This window comes from Tiliqua scincoides, chromosome 5 (genome assembly GCF_035046505.1).
Source record: "Tiliqua scincoides isolate rTilSci1 chromosome 5, rTilSci1.hap2, whole genome shotgun sequence".
Classification (NCBI taxonomy): Eukaryota; Metazoa; Chordata; class Lepidosauria; order Squamata; family Scincidae; genus Tiliqua; species Tiliqua scincoides.
This window is the reverse complement of record NC_089825.1, coordinates 109,055,046-109,078,357: the sequence shown is the minus strand read 5'-3', so window position 1 is coordinate 109,078,357 and position 23,312 is coordinate 109,055,046. Positions and strand designations below refer to the sequence as shown.

The following is a 23,312-nucleotide window of genomic DNA, read 5'->3' as shown; positions in this document are numbered from 1 at the left end:
GCCTGTCTAGACTGGAGAAGCAGATGTGACATGTCTAATCAAGACAACCCATAGAGAAAATGGCAAGAGTATAGTAAGATGATATAATTGAGATAAGGAAATAAGGAAATAACCTAAATACTTGGGTTAAAAGTGGCCCTTATGTCATTTCTCCCCTCCCCTTATTGTAGGCCAAATGATCCAAGTAGTCCTCAATGGGGCAAAGCAACAATAACAATCAAACCAAGATTTATTATGGCACCATCAAATATAGCATATATTTTGGAATGCAATGTTTGCACCTTGAGTATGCTTGGTCAGGTTTATAAAATATTAGTCCTTGTTGGCGCACACACTCTCATGCACACACATGCTAAAATATGTTTGTGGTGTCTTCTTGGTCCTTAATAGAAATCCTGACTCCTAACTGCAACACAGTGGCATACCTAGGGTGACTGAGGAGCAAATGTCCCAGGGCACCACCTGGGGCAGTGTCATGACCCCCCCCCACTTCCCCCCCTTAAAAAAAAATGTCAAGGCCTTCTGGAGGACCTAAAAATTACTTCTGGAGGGGGGTGGGGCAGGATGGGGGCAGCATTTTGTGGTCTTGGCCCCAGGCATCACAGGGCCAAGGCCACAGAAATTCATATGGGCTTACATAGATTGAGATATATTGCATGAGGAATGGGGGGAGGGGTCACATGAAACCATGCCCTCTCCCCCTACCTCCCCCATTTCCTTTTTTTGCTTTAAAAAAAGATGGAGTGCCATTAAAATTACTTCTTTATTCATTTGCTTTACTTCTTAAATTTACTTCTTTGTTAGTTTGGGGAGGAATATTCACCCGTTAGGAAGGAAGGAAGGAGGGAGCCATGAACTATTTGAAACTGGGGCTGTCACTTGTGTATGCACTCTGTATGTGTGCAGGTCCCAGAATGTATGTCTGAGAAACTAGACATCGGCATGAGCTGATCTCTGGTTGGTGCCAGGGTGCTAAAGCCCAATGAGAGGACAGTTGCTTCTGTCTCCCTCGGGGTAGGTCGACTAAAATGAGGAGGAGCTCCGTAGTCAGGATCTGCTGCAAGAGGTAAGTGAAATGAATGATAAAGTCAAGAAAGGGTGCAATCCTAAAAGCACTCTAGGCTGACACAAGTCCCTTGCGCCTGCCCAGGAGGGTTGCAAATGTGCCATGAAGCACAAGAAGGAGGCAGTAGGGAGGCATTACAGGTGGGTGGAGGGTGGGTGGAGAGCGGTCCTGAGGCAGGCAAGCAGGCAGCGGGAGGCAGGGCTGGGTCTCAGCTGTTATGCTGGATCCAATCCCGTCCCTGGAGCAGTGCAGAACAGCTTGAAGCCTTTCTGTTCTCCTCTGGCTTGTGCCACCTCTAAAGTGGTGCAATTCTGAGGAGACCCATTGGGGCGATGGTGGCTTACCCAGGGGTAAGGGGAAGAGTTTCTTCTTATCTCCAGCTGAGCCACTTCTGGCCCCAATCTTGCTTTGGATACAGCGCAGGCATCCTAGTCTGCCTGTTGCAGCACAATTGCTGAAAGTGACCCAATTGATACCAGCAATATTGTCTCGTATAATATGTGGTGGGTGCTAGACAAATATAGATTTCTAGTTGGATTATAGTTAAATTAAGAATCAATTTAATGTTAATTTTTGAAAGAGTTCAGCAATTTATTTGTAAATGAAATGGACAGTAGACTACAGATAATATGACACCTTTGGGAACAAGGTGGTGCCAGACGATCAGATACCTGGGCTATCAGGAGTCCTATTCCACGCTGAAGTGCTATTGCTCTAGCTCAGACAGCTGTAGCTCAAAGCAATCATCCCTCACACTTCCCACAGCCCACCCATGCCCAGCCTCTGTGGGCACCTCATCTGAGATGGGGAACTATTGGTGTGTATCTAGCATTCATGCAGCTCCATTACACATGACAGTGGTGTGGCTTTCACACAGTACAATGGGGCCTATGACAGTGGATCATCAGATCTGCTGTCATAGGTTCTTCATATATTATTTATCGCTTTCTCCTAATCAGCTGCTCCTTGCTGTTCAGTTCTGGTCTCAAAATAATTATGTAGCATTTGGGGAAAAAGATAAAACCCAATCACCCTGCACTGGAGGCCAAGATGGAGAAGATCTCCACGACCACAACAGATTTGCCCTTGGTGCTTAGGTAAGAGGGAACAAAAGACAACCAAACACTGCAAAAGACCAGCATGCTGAAAGTGATGAACTTGGCTTCATTGAAACTATCTGGCAGCTTCCTGGCTAGGAAAGCCACTGTGAAGCTGATAGTAGCCAGAAATCCCAGGTAGCCGAGAACACAATAGAACATGGTGAGTGACCCTTCATTGCATTCCACTATGATTTCTTCAGCCAGAGAATGCATGTCCAAATCTGGGAATGGGGGAGCGGTAGCTAGCCACACAGCACACAGACTGGCTTGAATCATGGAGCAGGTAAGAACTATGGGGCTGGTCAGTCGTCCCCCCACCCACTTCCTCATCCTGCTTCCTGGCTTGGTGGCCATGAAAGCCAGAACCACAGTGATGGTTTTGGCCAAGACACAAGAAACAGCCACTGAGAAGATGATGCCAAAAGATGTTTGGTGAAAATAGCAGGTCATTGTCTGTGGACGACCAACGAATAGCAAGGAGCAGAGGAAACAAAGCATTAAGGAGAGAAGGAGAAAGTAGGTGAGGTCCCGATTGTTGGCTTTGACAATCGGAGTATTCTTATTCTTGATGAAGATAATCAGCACCAAAGATGTAACCAGAGAAAAAGAGAGAGCCAAGGAAACCAATATTATTCCCAACATTTCTGAGAAGGAGAGGAAGTTGATTCTCTTGGGCAGGCATTGATCTTTGTTCTTGTTTGGGAATTGATCTTCTGAGCATTTGACACAATCGTCCATGTCTGAAAAATATAACAGATTGTATGCTGATTTCAATGTTCTTGCGTCTACCATCCTGTATTCCATGAAATTATAATACCCATCTCCAATTCTCAATGTTCTCTACAGAAACTACCAATCTTGGAAATATTTAAATACTCAAACCACTGTATTTTATAAAAGAAATACTAAAGATAAGTCAAAACAATTGAAATCTTCAACACTGAAACAGTGTTGTAGTCACCGATTAACCTATCAATGGCCATCTTTTAATCTTTCTAATGATAGCCTCTCTCAACCAAACAAGTTCTCAGTCAGAGTAAGAGAAGAGGCACCTGCTTAAAATGAGGAGCTCAGTTCTCCCTTCATAGCAATGGGAAAATCTGATTGGCCATTTCAATAGAACTGGATAGTCTCTCTTTGACCCCACTGCTCTGTCCTGAGATCTCCTCATTAGCCAGAATGAAACAGTTTGATGGGAGGCTGCAGTTGTCTCCTGTCGCCGGTGGCTCATTGTATCAGATGCTGCCTCCAAGCCGCCTTATGACATGTCACGCACTCCCCCCCTTGTAAAATACCTCAATAGGACTTAAGTCTCCTACCTTTCTGGTGTGAAATCTTCCCAACCGCACATGGAACACAATCGTAGCAACAAAATGGCTGACCTTCCTTGGTTTTTTTGCAGAAGCCTGGATGGCAGTTGTCATTGCACTTAGCAAGGGGCATCACCTAATTGAGAAGAGAGGAGAAATTATGTCCTTCATACCCCAACAACAAAGTTCTTTAGAGAGTAAATACTAAATTTCCTTCTCATGGAAAAGACAGTAGGGTGATTCATGTAAATTATGGAGAGTTTAGAACATGGATGGTTTTAGACTGTCAACACTGGGAAGGGGTTACTCTGTCTTCTCATGGACCACTATGCTGTTATGTTGTTCAGAAATGAAAACAATACAGGAATATGGTGGTGGAGAGGTAAAAGTTTACCCTTCCACCTTAGTTATGGTGACAAAATAACTTGAGCATGTTCTGAGCGATAACACAGGCCAAGATATATTTTGCTGTCTTAAGTTATACATATTCCTAGGTATATTTGGAGTGCTGATTCAAAAAAGGGCATCTGTTTTACCCTGTCATGTTTAGTTTTGGAGATATGGCATAGCCTCACTAGTGAATGCTTCAAGCAGCTTACTCATGAGGAAATCTTAGCCATGGCACCCAAAATCCATATAAAACCACAATAAATTTTGGGGGAAAATGTTTTTCTCAAACTCACAGTCCTATGTAATGGTTCTCCATCAACAGGATAAGACCTCCAAATGGGAGTTTGGGCCCAATCCTATCCATATCATAGTTGAATCCTACCTGGTTGAACATGTTGTGCCATTTGATGGCCTCAGCATTAATGTTGAACTCCTTGCCTTCTAGAGCCTGTGGGTCCATCCATCCTAATTTCACTTTTGAGAAGCTTTGGTTGGGGAAAGTAACCCAGTTGATGATATCAAACCCAGCAGCCAATTCACCCTTCTCATTAAAGTAGACCGTGTCCCCAGCAGTATTGTTAAATATGATGCTTTTCAGGAAAGTGTGAAGCTAGATTGGAAGATGAAAGCACAATAGAAAGGAGATGGGGAGTTCAGCATGAATTAATCCTCAATTCTAATATTTACACTGCTGTTTTATCTGTTTTTCTATCCCAAGAGAAAAAAAACAAATTCTGTCCCAAGAGGGGGAAAAAAAACAGCTAGAGGCGGACCTCCCCACACCCAAGGCAAAGGTTTGTGATGGCGCACCTCCTGCGGGCTGATGCCACCCCCCCACACACAAAAAGCTCCCCCCCACTCACCTGAGGCCCATGGAGTCTTGCGCGACCTCTGCCCCTGTCAGGGAACCTCAGAGAGGCTTCCTTGAGGTTATAAACTGTGCTTCCGGGAAACCAGAAGCACAGTTTCCGCTCCCATCGGGAGCCTCAGAGAGGCTTCTGCAGGGTCCTAGCGGCTTGTGCCCCATTGGACCAAATGGCAGGTCCACAACTGAAAGCATAGTATGCAAGAGTTCATACAATAGATGCCTGTCGAAAAGTTAATACTCCTAGAAGATCTCCATTCCTTAAGCAAGCCCATGGGGCTTTTCAAACAGCAGTGTGAGTTCTTTGACCAGTGATGGTTCAAAGACTGCACCACAGCTGGGGTAGTCTGAACTGTTGCCACAGGGCAGCAGCAGTTCCAAACTCATGTTGCCGTGGACCCTGACCTCCAATGCTCACAGCAAGTTGGCAGTGGGGGGTGTGGCATGTGTGGGAATGGGGAAGGAAGGGAGAGTTTAGGGCAGAGAGGGGGAAGGCAGAGATGGATCTTGGAAGGGATCCTAGAACCTGGTGGTAGCAACTTGCACCAGGATCCTATTCTCTTTCTCATGCCCAATCCCCACTTTCTTACCAAGTATTAACACCAGCTATGCAGCTGGCATATGTAGACCCCTACGTCATCAGGAGGCATATGGAGAGTTCCTCTCCCAGGCCTTCTGAACGCCCTCTCACCACAGAATAAAGCAAACACCTCCTTGGCACGACTATGTACCATAAAACAGCAGAGGATAAAACTGGGCTGTTATTTACATATCATACTTTGTCATGCCACTTAAATCACTGGTCTTTCATTTTCTCATTTATGTCTCAGCCAATAGAAACCAACATAACCTAGAATTAAAACCAACTTGCTCCAATTGTATTAGCTACCAATTGAACTCAATTTAAGGTTCTCAGGTTGAGCATTATCATTGACACAGGTCCAAATTGACCACTGTGGCTGCTGGAGCTTACCCAGAGGCAAGGAGAAAAATATTTCCTTACCTTGTGGAGACTTCCAGCAACCAAAACTCCCCCGCATTTTGTAGCATTGCTGCACAGCAGTTTAGTTAGGATTGGCCTGCCCATTAAGACTGAGCTGTGAATCAGCAGCAACTGTTACCCTGCACATGCCTGATCTCATCTGATCTCGGAAGCTAAGCAGGGTCAGGCTTGGTTAGTACTTGGATGGGAGACCGCCTGGGAATACCAGGTGCTGTAGGTTTATACCATAGTCCTTCAAGACTGAAGGTTGCCAACCATTTTAATCCCCTCATCAAATGCTAACATTCAATAGATGAGAAGATGATTGTTCTTGATGTGAAATAGTACCTGCCAAGGTTGCACATTCAGATGATCTGGTCTTCCGCTCTCAGCTCTTCCACTGAGTTTTAGCTTGGATGGGTGCATCTTGTGAACAGCATGAACTATGGCATAGATGGCATTGTAGATGCTGTAACTTTGCCCCATTATGCTTGCCTCAAAAAAAGTGGTGGGAAGGTTCTCTAGTCTCTCTTGTCCTGTACATAGATCAGTGGTGTCTTCAGGTTTGTCAGAATCAGAAAATAAACAGTTGAATGCCTGTTCCCAGAAGACCTTTAGGAAGCCATCTCCTTTTGGAGAATGAGGATGTAAGCTCTGGAGGAACTGTGCAAACCCCAGAACCTCATTGGAATGAACAGCAAATGACAAGGCACCATCAAATATTTGTATATCATTATTCCTGTACACCGAATCTGTTGCAAGAAACCACTGAGCAGTCATGATCCACACTTTACCAGTCAAAACCTTGGTATCTTCAAATAAGGAATGCAGATATATCAAATTCATCAGAAATATTATGGTCTGATGACTTGCATTTATAATATTTACTTTGACATTGGAGCTCATGATTGAAATAGCCTGTGCACGGAGTGAGTCAATTGAACTCAATGTGTCTATACTTGGGATGTAGAGGGTGTTTTTTCACTGAAGGCTGAACAGATGCCATTCTGGGCAAGCATGGAAGTCAACGTCTGCAAGAAATTTTCCCCGTTATCGTCATCTGCTGTTATGAGGCCAACCCAGGTCCATAGGAAATGGAGAAGTAAATGCACAATTCCCCTATATTGATGTTCTTCGTTGGGGACCATCCGGTAGAAGAAAGGGAACTGGGTTTTAACATCCATCACTGGAGCTAATATACAATATGCAATCTAAACAAACAAAATAATAACAAAAACACATCACATTAATGATGAATGAGACCATTCTCTTCCAAATATCTGCTGCTGTGAAATTCATGAGGTTTAAGGAAAATAAAAGAACTGGAGAAAAGGTTCACAATGCTTTTTGTACATACGTAGAAAACCTTTTTGTAGAATTGCACCACTTATAACAAAATCTTACACTTTTTTTTGATCCAGTCAGATATTTTATTCAATCAAATCAGAGTGATTATGCTTCACATACACACAAAGTGGAAGAAATGCAAAAACATTTTTTTTATTTGAACATATCTTTCACTTTAGTGTTTGCATATTTATCCGTTCTGCTTACTCTCCTTACCAGAAAAAACAGAATTGACCAAAAAAAAGAAAAGAAAGGGAGGCAGGAGGATATTCTGAAAGGATAAGCATTAGTTCAAGTGGGAAAGCTTCATAGTCCACACCGTCATACTACCTGTGGGTACTTGTAGATTGCTGAGACAGTAGCCATGTGACGGGAGATCTCAGAATCAAGTCCTCCAATGACAGCTACCATATTCTTCTGCTTGTCACATTTGAAGTTGGGGACTGTGTGTTTCCGGATGGAAAGAAGATTCAGGGTGTTTTGATAAGTCATTCTTTCATCGAGGTAACTGTTATAAATTTGGAAACCCAGGCTGACATTGGGCAAGATCTCAGGGTTGTCATTGATCTCCTTGACAGCATATACCAAGGACAGGACATGTTGGTATATTTTTGGCTTTCCGCTAAAAGAAGAATTGAACAATGTGTAAGACAAATACTGAATTCTGCATGGAGGAGTTGATTGAGAGCACGACATAGTGTTCTGAAGGTGTACCTATCTTCACACCTATAGAAAATGGTAAAAACAGAATGACATACATAATTTATGGCTGTGCCATGTTTCAGTTTTTTTAGACAGATCTACATAGTAAGGAACATGGAGTTTGAGTGTCCAGGCGATCAGAAAATTCATGGACACAAGTCGATCTAAACTATTTGCCCAATACTATTCCTCTTTGAGACCAGTGTACTGTGAGGTTCACCAGCACAATGAGAGCTTTGCTGGCATGTTGGACACACTATAAGCGTGTGTCATGCTGCTGTTGGTGCAGCAGTCAAAATCAGTGCAGGAGCACAGACTGGGTTATGCTGGCAGAGGAGAAGATCAGGGTGGGTATCAGATTGGGCTGTGGTGGGTGTTGGGGCAAATTGGGGAGGGGTGGGGTGGGTGGTAAAGCTGATGGCCGCCGTATCATGAATCCCCATCCCAGAGCTGACGTAGATTTGAGGAGTTCTATGGGATTCCTTGCAGCTTATTTTAAGATATGGTGGGTATTTCACCTCATCTCTTTATCAACTGGCCTGGCCCACAAAAGTCCCATAGTATGCAGTAGCCAGTGTTCAGGCAGATGTGCATGCTCTGTGTCAGCTGGACTGGCTTGTAAGTGTAAGTCACTCCAAGCAATTTTCATAAGAGCCCATTCATGTCCAACTTTCCAGTGCTGATGCAGCCATGCCAACAGGGCTGTGCTTCATTCTCAGGGGAGGCAGACATGGAGGCCTCCTCAAGGTAAGGCAACATTTGTATCACCAGTTTGTGTTCCTTTTCTGGCCTAGTGAATGTCAAGTAGGAAAGAAAACAGTTTCCTTACATAAATTCATTCACAGTCATCGTGTTTGTGTTTTGGGTGAAAGAGAGCTCATCGAATATGTAGCCAAACAGAGTCACAATCGCTCCAATGGACAAGTCTCCTGCCTTATAATACTCATGAGGCAACTGGAAGGGATTGATCCTGGCACACAGAGCGCTCTTGCCTTCAGTTTGAGGCAGCCACAGAAAGAGCAACAGGAGTGGGAACATTCCTGCAATCCTATAGCTAATTTGGATTCAGATGACACAAACTCTCTCTCATTCAGCATCAGTTGTTCCTTCAATCTCTGAATTATCTGGATGAAGGGAAAAGGACTTGGTTCAGACTGTTGCCTGGAGTCTGTTGGTTCAGACTCCTGCTTGGAGTCCCTCAACTCATATCTGAATGTTGCACGGACACCTTATATCATTTGACATGTTCTGCTATTCATCCTGACTGTTGCCTCAAACACTCCAAGTGGGATTTGGCAAAGTGAAGGATGAACTCGAGGAACTGGAGTTAATTGCATGGTTCTAAATCATGTCCCAGGAGTATTGTGATGCTCGAGGCACCGCTTGAAGTGGAATGGGGATGAAAACATGTTTATTCAGTCTCAACATGGTCCAGCAGCAGCGATATCTCTGGCACAAGCCAGAACTGACTTCTGATCCATGAAGTTGAATGAGGCACAAGAAAGGGGAGAGAATTTGTCAGGTTCCGGTGCTGGTGCTGATGAACCTGTCCCCTTGCCAGACCCAATCTGCCTTCTTCCCCATCCCATCTCCTCCCGTTTCTGCCCCCTCCCCACCTTACTGCATCCTCTGCACTGTCTTGACTGTGGCAGTGGTCGTCCCTGGTCTGTTGTTGCAGCTTCAGGCAGTGGCCAGGCCACATCCGAGTCACTTTTGTTTATGCCATTAAAACACCTATTCCAGTCACATAAAGACCCTTTAGGATTGGCCAAAAGTTATCAACAGCATATTGAGGGTTAAGCCTAAAGCAGGAGATAGGTCTTTCACAAAGTCCACCTTATGTTATGAACATTTATCATAAAGCATCAGAACAGGGAACAAAAGCAGGACTCCCTCTGAGCTTGAGAATGGCTACAGCAGTCTAAAGATGAGTCTTTAGCCTTCCCCATGCCCCCACCTACTTCTCCGCTGACTGGCAGTCTGCATGACCACTGAGCAGCAGAACTCCGGTGTCCAATGCTGGCCAGCGATGGGTTAGCACCAGTGCTCCAGCAGCCCTGGGGCCCGCAAACTTGCTTTACGGCATGTTTGCAACAGTGCTCGCCGGCGGTGAACTGTATTGGATTGGGCCTGGCATTGTTAATCATTGTATTAGAAAGTCATCAATAAACTAGTGGAGGAAGAAAACCCTAAACTGGGAGACATGGATGTGTTTTTGGATACAATTTCAAAACTTTGCTTCTAGGTCAGAATCCCAATGTGAAAAGGTTAGAGTAGGAGTCAACTGAAGTATGAACGATGCAATATTATGTACATTGATTAATAATAAATCATTTTTTCCTTAGATAAAAAAGAACTCTAACAACCCAAACATATAAACACTACACTATAGCTTGCAGCCATATCAAGGGAGTGTGCACTGCATGCTATGGTGGATGGCATGACCAGAAGGACAATGAGAAGCAAGGAAAAACCTACCGGATTCTGGTCATTATGGGCACCTGATCTGGGCTGGTGAACTATCAGGGCATGTCTCGTACTCACACGGCACCATTGCACATGACAGTGGTATGACTTTCATGGTGCCACATGAAGGCAGTGGGTTGCAAGATCCAATGCCATAGGTCCTCCATATATTTTTTATCACATTCTCCTAATTAGCTGCTCCTTGCTGTTCAGCTCAGGCCTCAGAATAATTATATAGCATTTGGGGGGAAAGATAAAAAACAGTAACCCAGCACTAGAGACCAAGATGGAGAAGATCTCCACAGCCGCCACAGATTTGCCCTTGGTGCTCAGGTATGATGGAACAAAAGACAGCCACACACTACATAAGACCAACATGCTGAAAGTGATGAACTTCGCTTCATTGAAACTGTCTGGCAACTTCCTGGCTTGGAAAGCCACAGTGAAGCTGACAATGGCCAGAAATCCCAGGTAGCCCAGGACACAATAAAACATGGTGTGTGACCCTTCATTGCATTCCGCTATGATTTCTTCAGTCAGAGAATGCACATCGGAATCAGGGAATGGAGGAGCAGTGCAGAGCCACACTGCAAAAATGTTTGCTTGAATCAGGGAGCAGGAAAAAATAATGGAGTTGGCCAGCCTTTTCCCCACCCATTTCCGCATCCTGGATCCTGGCTTGGTGGCCATGAAAGTCAGAACCACAGTGATGGTTTTGGCCAATAGGCAAGAAACAGCCACTGAGAAGATGATTGCAAAAGATGTTTGGCGTAAATAACATGTCACTGTCTGAGGCCGACCAATGAATAGCAAGGAGCAGAGGAAGCAAAGCAATAGGGAAAAGAGGAGAGAGTAGGTGAGGTCCCGATTGTTAGCTTTGACGATGGAAGTGTTCTGATTTTTAATGAAAATTCCCAGCACCAAAGCTGTGAGCAGAGATAAAGAGAGAGCTAAGGATGACAAAATCATTCCCAAAGTTTCTGAGTAGGAAAGAAAATTGATCCTCTTGGGAAGGCACTGGTCTTTGTTTGTGTTTGGAAAGCAATCTTCTGAGCATGAGAAACAATCATCCATGTCTGAAAAATAAAATAGATGATCAAATAAAAGATCTAAAACAATTGAAATCTTCAACACTGAAACGGTGCTGCAAGCATTCATTAACCCATTTGTGGGAGAAAAAAGGAGGCGGTGACACAGTTGCCATGATCTCACACCACTACCAGGAAGGAAAGGGTTTTTTTTTTAACTTACCTGGGTGTCGCTATGGCTTTCCTGAGGGTCTGGCGGACAAGTGACCCACTCACCAGGCCTTCCCACATGTGCAAACTACTGTAAAATGCTGTATAAGCTACTTCTGTATACTGTATAAGCTCCTTCTGCTTATATAAGATTCCCCCAATAACTTTATCCTTAATACTCGTATTTCTTCATGGATTATCTTGTATTCAGTGGTGTTTCCTGGGGAAACTACTAACTATATTGTTCGGAAACTACTTTTCTCTGGTATATACTTCTAATAATTCACAGAACGGCCATACTGAGTCACTGACGTACTTGTGAAAGTGAAGGATTCCTACAGAGTACATCTTGAGTGAGTAAATTTTTCCATTGTATTTCCCATCTCTCTTTGACCCAACTCTCTGTCAAGAGCAAGTGGATACTGATAGTAGCATCCCTTTGACCGCACTGCACCATGTTGCGAACTCCCTGGAAACATATCCAGGTTGATGGAGTCTCCTGTTGCCATTGGCACATTGCATCAAATCTGCCCCCATAAGAGGACAACAGCTCAATCCTAAATCGCCTGGTGCCCACAACTCAAAAGGTGCCAAAGTGGTGACCACCATATCCACTGTGCATCAGGCTGGCGCCGGGAGTCTCCTTGGGTAAGGAAACATTTTCCTTTTTTCGCTGGGTAACACAGCCATGGCAACAATGGATCTCCTTGAATCTACACCTGCTTTTGTGCCAGACTGCCCATATTGGGCTGTCCAGGCTGGGACAGAGGTTAGGATTCAGTGCAGGTCCTGCTGTTATCTCTACCTCCTGGGACTGCTCCTCCCCTCCCCCACCCTCCATACACCCTTCTCCACCCACTCCTTGCTTTCCCCCACCCTGAAAACACTACAGCTGACTGGTGCTGCAGAAGCGTCATCTATCCACGCAGCACTGAGGCTCAGCGCTGACTGACACTGGCCTCCTCTTGAGTGCCACAAACGTGCTTTCCCCCTTTTCTAATGCCTCAGGAGGACTTGTGTCTCCTACCTTTCTGGTCTGAAATCTTCCCAACTGCACATTGAACACAATCGTAGCAACAAAACTGCTGTCCCTCCTTTGTTTTTCTGCGGAAGCCTGGATGGCAGTTGTCATTACACACAGCAAGAGGCATCAACTATTCAGAAGAGAGGTTATGCCCCTCCTACTCCAACAATATACTCCCAATAGCAAATTCAAAATTTATTTCTCATGGATGCATATAAATTCACAAGAGGATTAGAACAGGGTTGATTTAGAACTTTCAAAACTGGGCATTTTTAAAAAGTGGTTCTCTAATATTAAGCATGGGAAGAGTAAGAGCCACTATTCACCCTGGTACAGTGACTTTTCTAGAGGCTGCTGGTGTTCTTTTCCATCTTTTTCAGGATGTGAGCTCTTTTGTGACAGGGAACCATTTATTTTCTCTCCATCCGCACTGTAAAATTATTTATTGAAAAGTGGTATATAACAATTATTTACAGAATAAAATTATTCCAGTTGTTGTTGGCACCCTAATCTAGGCGAAATTTAGCCATCAACAAGGTTGTGCATATTTTTTCATTAAAAAAAAATCCCCCCAAAAGTGGAAGATCTCCTTTCATTCCAAGCTCCATTTCTTTCATCTTGATCTCGACTGCCTGCATGCCAATGTTCCCATTAAACTTCTGTGCATGTTCAGAAAGATGAGTTATTGCCAGGATGATAGAATTTGAAGCATGGCACTTAACTGAAAATCAAAATTAAGTCAAAATCATCTGGCAGCATGCTGGATGCCAGAGTGTGGAGTTCATCTCCAATATGAGGAGTTCATCAGTCAATATGAGGATAATTGAAGTCCCCCATGATTAGAACCCTGTCCCTCCTTGTCACCTCCCTGTTCTGTTTCCTCATTTCAAGGTCCCCTTCCGGTTTCTGGTCTAGAGGACAATAGTACGCCCCCAGTATTGCATCACTCCTCAGGCCTGGTAATTTAACCCACAGAGATTCTATGGTGGAGTCGGACCCACCTTCAATCTCTACTTTGCTGGATTCTTTCCCTTCCGTAACATAAACAGCCACCCCACCTCCAACACGCCCCTCCCTGTCCCTCCTGTAGAGTTTATAGCCCGGGATTGCGGTATCCCACTGATTCTCCGCATTCCACCAGGTTTCCGTTATGTCCACTATGTCTATGTTTTCCCTTGTCACCAGACATTCCAGTTCTCCCATCTTTGCTTAGAGACTTCTGGCATTTGCCTAAAAGCATTTGTGCATGGAATGCCCCAGGATGGGCTGCTTATTAGCTCCTCTGTGTCCACATCCTCTCACTGTGCCAAACCGTCTATCACATCCCATCACGCTACCATTCCCAATTTCTTCTCCTACTCTGCCTTTGTCTTGTTGTTCTCTAACCTTCCCATCCTCATCCCATAGGGATGAGGAGTCCTGAACCGGATGCCCCTTAGCTCCTGTCGGCCTTCCCCCAGGGATCAGTTTAAAAGCTGCTCTGCCACGTTTTGAATGTTATGCACTAGCAGTCTGGTTCCATTCTGGTTCAAGTGAAGCCCATCCCTCTTGTTCAGGACCTGCTTGTCCCAAAACGTCCTCCAGTGCCTAATGAATCTAAACTCCTCCTCCCTACACCACCTTCTCATCCACGTATTGAGACTCCTGATCCGCCTGCCTAGCTGGCCCTGCACATGAAACAGGTAGCACTTCAGAGAATGCTACCTGAATATATAGAAAAACAGCCACTGGGTAGATGGGGCTCGTCAGCCTGGGAAGGCAGCTCATCTGAGAGAAGAAAAACTCTGATCCCAAACCTCCACTGCCTTGTGGCTACATCCAGTTAAGGAAAAGGCTTCAGGAGTCAACCTCGAGGCAAAATCTATTGCCCCTATGTTCACTGGCTGCTGAACTCAGTCCTACCAGTGAGGGCTGCTGTTAGATGACCATGGGTGGTGGAAAGGCACAGACAACACATAGTCACTAGGGTGCATTCATTCATTCATTCATTCATTCATTCATTCACTAGGGTGAAGTTTAACAAGAACAAGGATTTTATTAAGAAAGAGATAAGAAGTAAAGTTTGTCATCTAAATAAAGATCTCAGAACATACCTAAGAACCTTTCCTAAACATCTGAGAGTATAGGCTATTTTAGGGGATGGGGTGAAAAAAACTATCCCTCTGGTCTGGGAGTCAGTAGCTGGAGAAGTTATCTTCCAACATCACAGACTCTGGAAGGTAGCTGGAACTGTTGCAAGGTCACAAGCAAAGTTCAAAAGCAAACTCAGTGGGCAAGAGTGGTGATCGTCTGCAAGCTTTATTCGTTGCCAGCAACGGGCCTCTCAGGGACTCTTGTCCAAAGTGGAGAGCAATGAGAGCTATGTGGGAACTCTCAGTGTCTCCAGAGAAAAGCAATGTTTCAGTGTGAACCTTTTGCTTATATAGCATTTTGGCTTCTTTGTTTGAAAATCTCACACTGTCATTGGCTGGGGTTATGACATCAGAGATAGATCACTTTACAAACATTTGATTGGCTAGTTTCAAGTTACAAACTAAAAACATACATTTCAATAACTGCTAGGTGGCACTCTTTACTCATTTATTACTGGCCTTTGGTATGTCTTTGTTTATTTTTGCTAACCTCTGTTTAAACTAAGCCCTTTTGGTCTTTCCCTCTATCCTATGTGTAATTCTTCATATGTGATCTGTTATAGTGGTGTAATTTCATTTATTTAATTCAGGACAAACTAAACTCTTATTGTACAAAAGGATTCTCTTTTAGAACTCTTTTCTTATTCATTTTAACTAAATCCAGCCCTTTCTGTTAACTTACAGGCTCTGACAGAGATTCTCAGGCATGTTTGCTAATTGGGGCTTTTTCATATTATCTTGTTCCCGTCCAGCTGCCTCCATTTTTCAAACAAGATAAGAAGTTGCATTACTAAGACTTTCTCATTAAAATGTTTCTAATTAGGTGGTTTCTTAGCTTCATACCCTGATTTATGTTTTCAAGAGATATGTTTTTCCCAATTAATGGTGCAAGTGTATCCTGACTACTCCTTATCTATCTCTTTTTGAGTTGTAATTCTTTCTGGTTCCAATTAAAAGTGACAGGTGGGACATACAGAGTTATGAATGCTTTTCTTAAGATAAGAACCTTATCTGAGGAATTATCTCATACCACATTTCTCCTTGTTAGACTTTTCTAATTAACTCTAGGCAGACACCTGCCTTTACAAGGTTGCATTCTGAATCACTTTTGTGGCTTTTAATTTAATGGCTACCACTTATTCTGTGCTTTAATCAAACTATTTTTAACAGCTAAAATTCACTTCTGATGCTATTAACATTAATTTACACTTCTAAGCAATAACTTTAAGTAAAAAAGTATTGTGATCCCTTTAACATGAACCTCTGGTCTCAACAGCCCTTCCCAGTCTTTAATATATGCATTTAAGACTGTATTTTGGTTAAAAAAAGGAACTAATTGAATAACAGGAAAGTCTGTTTGACTTCTGTCTTAGAATCTAAAATGTTCTTTTTCTTCTCTGGTTTAATGAAGCCTGAATGCAAAATCCCCTTTTGATTCTCTGTTCAGTAGTTCTAACATTCAAGCTTGGAAGTGTATTTCTAAATGAAACTAACCTGTTCAGCCTAGCTTCATTTATCATTTTACCAATTAAACTTGACAGCTGGGAATTCCAGCTTCTTAGTGCTTTGAAGCTTAAACTCTTATCTGATGTCTTTGACATTCTAGTTAAAAACATTCCTTGATTTACAGCTTGTCTCTATTTCACTTTCAGACTTCTTCAGACAAAGTGGATTCCATATATTTTAAGCATCATTTTCCTTATTTCTTAAACACTATTTGTTTTAAACTGTTTGGCTATTAACACCCATAAACATTTGGTTCATTAACGTAAGTAAACATCTGAACATTTTCCCCACCAAACTGCCAAGCACTTGCTCTGTTTAAATGACTTGTTTTAACATGAATGGCTGGCTTCCATTAGCCTGTATCAGAACCACAGAAAGAAGTAGGGGTCTTTGTTGGAGCTCAAGACATGTAAGGCAACTTCCCTGCAAGCCCCATCTCTTAGAGACTCCTTCCTGGCCACTGGCAATCCTTGCCCTGTGCCACCCAGGAACAGGACCACAGGATGCTGCCACCTCTACAGTCTAGGGGCCTTCAGAAAACCAGAGAGGATGTGTGCCGCCTCCCCAGCCCTCCAAAAACTTTCTGAAGCCCCTGGAAGGCCGAAAATAGCTACTTTCGTTTTTTGGAAACTGAAACTTCTGTTTTTTGGAAACTGGAAGTAGCAATTATTGACTTTCTGGAGGTCTCAAAAGGCTTTCAGAGGGGCAGGGAGGTGGCACATGGCCTCAATGGCTCTCCAAAGGCCCCCAGATGGGGGCAGGGGCAGTGGAGGGCAAGTAAGGTGGCGCTGCCCCAGAGGCATGGTGCCCTGAGGCATTTGCCCCCTTGCTCCCCTAGGAATGAATGACACAGTTCCAGGCTCACCCAGATCAACAGAGAGCTGTCCCCACCTACAGTTCGCCCTCCCTTTTATATGCTGGTCTCAGAGAACCTTCTAGCTGTGCAACCAAACAGAAACCTCCCCTGCTGCTTATTTGCATAATCTCCTTCTGAGCCAAACACCCCCCCCCCCTTTATATATGTTCTCTAGCTTATGCTTCTCTAAGAGCAGGGTGACCAGATGTCCTAACCACAAAAGAGGACAAAGCACCCCAAAATGTAGGACATCCAAGAAAAATGCAGGACACAACAAAATAAAAGTTAAAAACACTTATATATTGATTGCATGTAGTTAAACATTATTATTATTATTATTATTATTATTATTATTATTATTATTATTATTATTATTATTATTATTAATAAACTATATTACATATAATTTATTATATATAATTTATTAACTACTAGAAGGCTATGTGTTGCCTGCAGAGGCCTACTCACAGGGGAAAGAAAGACATTTAAGTTCATTTCCTGGACACGAGGCTAAAAAAAGAGGACATGACCTGGAAAAAAAGGACATCAGGTCACCCTGTCTTCAGGAGTGAAGGATAAAGATACTTTAAGTAACCCTGTAGTCAGCTCTTAACTATTTTACTTACACAAGGAATGTGCCTGCACTAAAACAGGGTAGAGCAGTGGTTCTCAAACTTATTAGCTTAGGACTCACTTTTTAGAATGACAAACTGTGGGAACCCACCAGAAGTCATGTCATTAACTTGGAAGTGATGTCATGACCAGAAGTGACATCATCAACAGGAAATAATTTTAACAATCTTAAGCTGCAATCCTATCCACTTTCACCCAGGAATAAGCCCCATTTGTGGCAAGGTGTTGATGTTGTGTCCGCAGCAAACTTCAAGCAAGCTCAAAATTGAGCTTCAAAAGCAAAGTTGAAATCAAACTCAAAATAGGCTCAGTAAGCAAGCATGGCAATTATAGCAAGCTTTATTCATTGCCAGCAATGGGCTTCTCTTGGTGGTTCAAAATGGGGAGCACAGAGAGCTGTGCTCTCTCAGTGTCTCCAGAGAAAAAGCAACTTTCAATACGTGTTTTAGTTTATATAGGCCTTTGTCTGGAAAATCCCACTATCATTGGCCGAAGAGCTGGTGATGTCACAAGTGGGGCTTTTCCTTTGATTGGCCACAGGCTTCTAGCATCTGATTGGTTGTGCCAAATATGGAGCATGCATTTGAATATCTCTGTTTACTGCATGTGCCATATTTTGAAAGGCGCTCCCTCTGCAGTGCTATCATATTTCAGAAAACACTATCTTTAACATCATAAGAACATAAGAACAGCCCCACTGGATCAGGCCATAGGCCAATCTAGTCTAGATGCCATCACCACATCCTGTGGCAAGGAGTTCCACAGACCAACCACACGCTGAGTAAAGAAATATTTTCTCTTGTCTGTTCTAACTCTCCCAACACTCAATTTTAGTGGATGTCCCCTGGTTCTGGTGTTACGTGAGAGTGTTAAGAACATCTCCCTATCCACTCTGTCCATCCCCTGCATAACTTTGTATGTCTCAATCATGTCCCCCCTCAGGCGTCTCTTTTCTAGGCTGAAGAGGCCCAAACGCCGTAGCCTTTCCTCATAAGGAAGGTGCCCCAGCCCCGTAATCATCTTAGTTGCTCTCTTTTGCACCTGTAGGTGGCACTGTGCTCTGTCCCATTCAGAGCTTAACTTTTATATTTTCTTTATTTCTTTATCTGAATCTCTAAATAACTCAAATTTAGATTCCTTATGATCCTCAATTTATTCTCCTTTCCAATCTGATGCCAAACATTCTATATTTTACTTAAAAACTGAGTTTTTAAATGATTTCCCTCTTTGTTGAATCCTTGCTTTTTCTTTGTTAATTCAAGATGCAGGCATTCCAATCTTTGGAATGTTTCTTATCAACCTGGGCCTCTTTGACATTGAACAGATCTTCTGCTAATGAGTCCATGTCTACTAAGATTAATTATTTCTCATTATTAGAAATACTCTGGCACCAGGATAAGTCATTAATAGTCTGGATTCTCCTTTAGCTTTCTGTCTGTTGCCCCTTAAGTTATATTCTGTCTTGTGTCTTATCTGTAAACTATAACCTTTTGGAGTGTCCTGTCAAACTTTAATTAACTCCAAGCTAGCATCTGCATTTTGAGGCATATCTGAGACTTTAAGCCTTTTTAATTTTAGCTTTTTCTATTCTATGTTTTAATTCAACTAATTTTAACAAAACTAGAATTTACTCTTTTATTCATACTTTCAATTGTATTCTTCAACTTATTAGAGCAGTGAAGAATTCAATATACTTGCTGACTTCTATGATCTAATTTTGTCTGAGTCTACAGAGTTCTTTATCTTGTGACATGCAATAAATTCTTGCAGGTTTTCAAGGGAGCAGGCTTGCTTTTTGTTTAGAGCTGTAACAAGCCTTGTGCATTTTTAATACTTATTTCTGTTTATATTCTAACTTTTATTCTGCTAAGGATTTACTTCTGATGCTGCTAACATTAGTTTCTACTCGAAAAACAATTTCTATATAGCATTAGGGAGCTATGGGCATTTCTATGACCTAAAAGCCTTTCCTAATAGTATTTTCTGTTCAGTTTGATTCTCATTTATCAATTTGTACAGCTTCTGTGATGTTTGGTCAAGAGGCAAACTTGAATCAAAAATCTCTTTGATTCTCTGTGTATTTTTGGGTAAGACTAGCAGCTTCTGTTTTTACAACCCTATTTTATTAGTGCCCAGTATCCGTTGGTCAACTTTATTGTCTGGCTACTTTGCTGCTTCAGGGACTATAAAATGCTTTCCTTTGTTCTAAAGCTCTTACACATCTTGTTACTATTAAATCATAAAGACAAATAACTGATTTAGTTATAACACTTATTAACTTTTGGTCCTTAAAGAAAATTTATTTAGACCTTTAAAATACTGGATTTTAGTTTAAATCCTCTTTCCCAAAATCTTTGCTTTTCTGTGTATTTCCCTCTGCCTGATGCAGTCCTTGGGGCCTGCATTCCAGACTTCTTTTGAACCTGCCTAGCTATATATATCAATTCAATTAGGCTTGACAGCTTCTAACTCTAGCTTTCTGTTATCTACTGATGTGTCAAATTGTTTTATGATCATCTCCAACTGGAAGGTCTCTTTGTACCATCCCAGCCCAGCACTTTGGCAGAGTTGAATTAAAGTTCATTGGTTTTGCCTTATTCCCTATTTCCTAACTAATCTTCCTTTTGCATTTACATTATTAAACTTATTGCTTTGAACTAATTCTCTTATAAATGACTTAAGTGTTCCCTGCAATTTTGTCTATATAAAGAGCAGGGAGAAATGCATTTTATTCTTTAATTTCTTCAGAGGAATGTCTCTCTAGCAGGGTGTCACATTCCTCTCTAATTTATGGCTTGCAATGTGCAGATCTGCTGGAAGCAGACAGAGAGACAAAATGGGATTTTATTCTCTCTATAGCTGTCAAGCATATGAAGTTTTAAGCTAATAATTTGTTTAATTGAACCTTTAAGCCATATACACCTTTAGCATAATGGCATTACCTTTGCTTTCATTGAGCATTTGATCTGATACTCTGGGCATTCAATTTCAGTAAAACAGCCAATGTGCTTACTAGCTCAGACCCAGGAGATGGATCCAGCTGGCTTTTGAACATGCTAAGTACATACAGGCTTTTCAAACATATATTTGAACAAAACATATCCTCATGATGTTGGACATTTGGTTTGATCTTAGGATAAGTGTGGCTTCTTCGATGGCCATGCCTCACATTGACTATCATTGTTAAAAGCATGCACATTATAGCCTGTTAAAAGTATAAATCTTCCCAAATGCAGTCATATACCATGTTGGCATCAAGTCTAATATACTAAAAATAAAATATTGAAATGAATGGGGACCCACCTGAAATTGGCTTGCAATTCACTTAGTGGGTCCTGAGCCAGTTTGAGAAACAGTGGGGTAGAGTGTGAGGATAAGTAGGACCCATTTCTGTATGTTTTGGATATTCGTTAAGGTTGTACCCATTTATAATCCATACTTCTTGACTTGGGTCTCATTGGGGTATGCAGGAAATTCTTCAGCCATTGACAGCACTTTTTAAAACATATGTTGACAAGCATGAGAGCTAGGATTTTTTTTTTTTTTAATGCAGTCAAACCTGTTCATAGAGCCATGAACTGTATAGTTCTCTGTATCAAGCATTGCTGGACATTTATGCACCCTCACGAAGCTGACACCAAAGAGCAACTATTTCAATTGTTGTGCAAGGCAGACACTGAAATGCTACAACTGTGAAGAGGCCAGTAGCTGCCTGAACAGCATTATGACATCACTGGTTCATGGGCTGCTATGGGCCTCTGTTGAGTCACACTGTTCTACTGTCATATTAGGCCTTGGAGAGGGGCTATCAGGGGCTACAAAGTTTCTTTTGGGTCCCTTCCCAAAGAGGAAGGAAACAGAACAGAATAGGGGGAGGGTAGTGACAGCTGGAAAAGTCTTTGGAGCCCAGGTCTACCAGGCTTCCCATTGATGAGCCCAGCTATATCTTCTCATATGGTGACGGCAGGTAATACAGAAAACTAAACATACTCCTCAGTCTCTCTAAAATCTTTTAAATATAGAAAATCATTGCAGAAAATAAGCATCATCGAATGTAGGCTCACACTAGAATGGAAAGAGCCTCATGCATACCAAAACTTACTTCTGCAGCAGCTGTAGTCTTGCAACTGTGTCACAAAGCTCCCATACACTCCTTCATGGTAAGTGTATTCACAAGCCAAAGAGCTACTGCAGCAGGCCAGTTTCCTTCCAGATCTGACACTGTGTTCAGAAATGTCATGCATGCATTCCTTGACCCAAAACATATGACTTGTGATAGCAGCTGCGGCCATCATGCTCCCACAGTAGCGCCCCCAGCATCCCATGCGGGCACTGAGTCCAGGTGTGATCAGAAAATGTCCGCACCCTCTGGAGCCGAGGGGAGCTCTGCTTTCCTCACCTCAGGAGGGTCCTCTGAGCCCAGCAGAGGCTGCAGATGTATGTTGTTTCATGACTGAGGTTTAATCAACTGAAATATGGGGGGGGGGCATATCCGCAGACTCCATATCCGTGTCTGTGGCCTCTGCCAGTGTTGCTTGATGAGCTTTTTAATTGGACAGTGGTGTCCAAACTTTTTGGCAGGAGGGCCACATCATCTCTCTGACACTGTCGGAGGCCGGGGAAAAAATGGATTAATTGACATTTCAAAATTTGAATAAATTTACATAAATGAATATATTAGAGATGGAACTTATATGAATGAATGAAGGTCTTGCATTATAAAAGGCCTTGCACAAAGCGAGGCCAGCCTTTCCTTTGCTGCCACTGCTGCATCATAGATGTGAAACACAAGCAATGGAGGGAGCCCTTGTCCCACAGCTCACGCAAGAGGTCGAACAGTTGGCTGTCACATTGAGAGCAGTTGTGTCAGGACAGTGTGGGCTCCAGCAAGTCTCCGAAGGGCCAGAGGCTCATTGGAGACTGGGGACTCCCTGCTGGCTGGATTGGGAGTCCTCAAGGGCTGCAAGTGGCCCCAGGGCCGGGGTTTGGGCATCCTTGATTTAAAACATACCCTGGGGCACTGTGACACACAATTTGGCTTTGCATCTGATTTAAGTCCTTAAACTTAAATGACCAATGGCCAAATCCAATTTGAACCTTGTGCTACCAGAATGTACATCCCAGCAGCACAAAGCCCTATGCAGCATAAATGCTGGGCCACAGTTACATGCTTCTGGGCCATGCTATGTGGGTAGAGGTGTGGAGTGTCCAGAGTGGCTCCTGTTAGCTACACTTCTCTTGGTAAGTTGGTGGTCAGGGTGTGCCATGGGTGGGAAAGCTTATGGCAAGGGGAGTTTGGGAGCAGGAAGAGGGAAGGGCAGAGGGCAGGGAGGGGTAGGGAGATGGGTCCTGGTGGCATCAGCATGCACCAGAATCCTACCCACTCTTTTTGAACTCACCTGCCCCTTTTCTCTCCTCAGACATACAGCAGCTTGTGTAGGTAGAAAATATTTTCACATACATCCAGAAGGCCTCCTGATCGCCCCCCACCCACCAACGCATGCAGCAGCTGCATTGTGAGAATGGCTGCATCATCAAGGATGATGATAGGATTGGGGCCTAAGGCTGCAACCCTATACAGTCTTATCTGGGAGTAAGCCTCAAGTGACACAGTGGGTTCTGAACAAACATGCAAAGGATTGCACTGTAACTTCACCTCCATTGACTTCAGTCGTGTTTAGGCAGGATTCACTTT

General features: G+C 43.0%; 2 pseudogenes; one reads left to right on the top strand and one right to left on the bottom strand.

Moving 5' to 3' along the window:
* Positions 1–1,935: 1,935 nt before the first annotated feature.
* LOC136653075 (vomeronasal type-2 receptor 26-like) lies at positions 1,936–8,611 on the bottom strand (annotated as a pseudogene).
* Positions 5,835–5,954, top strand: LOC136655018 (5S ribosomal RNA; annotated as a pseudogene).
* Positions 8,612–23,312: the final 14,701 nt, after the last annotated feature.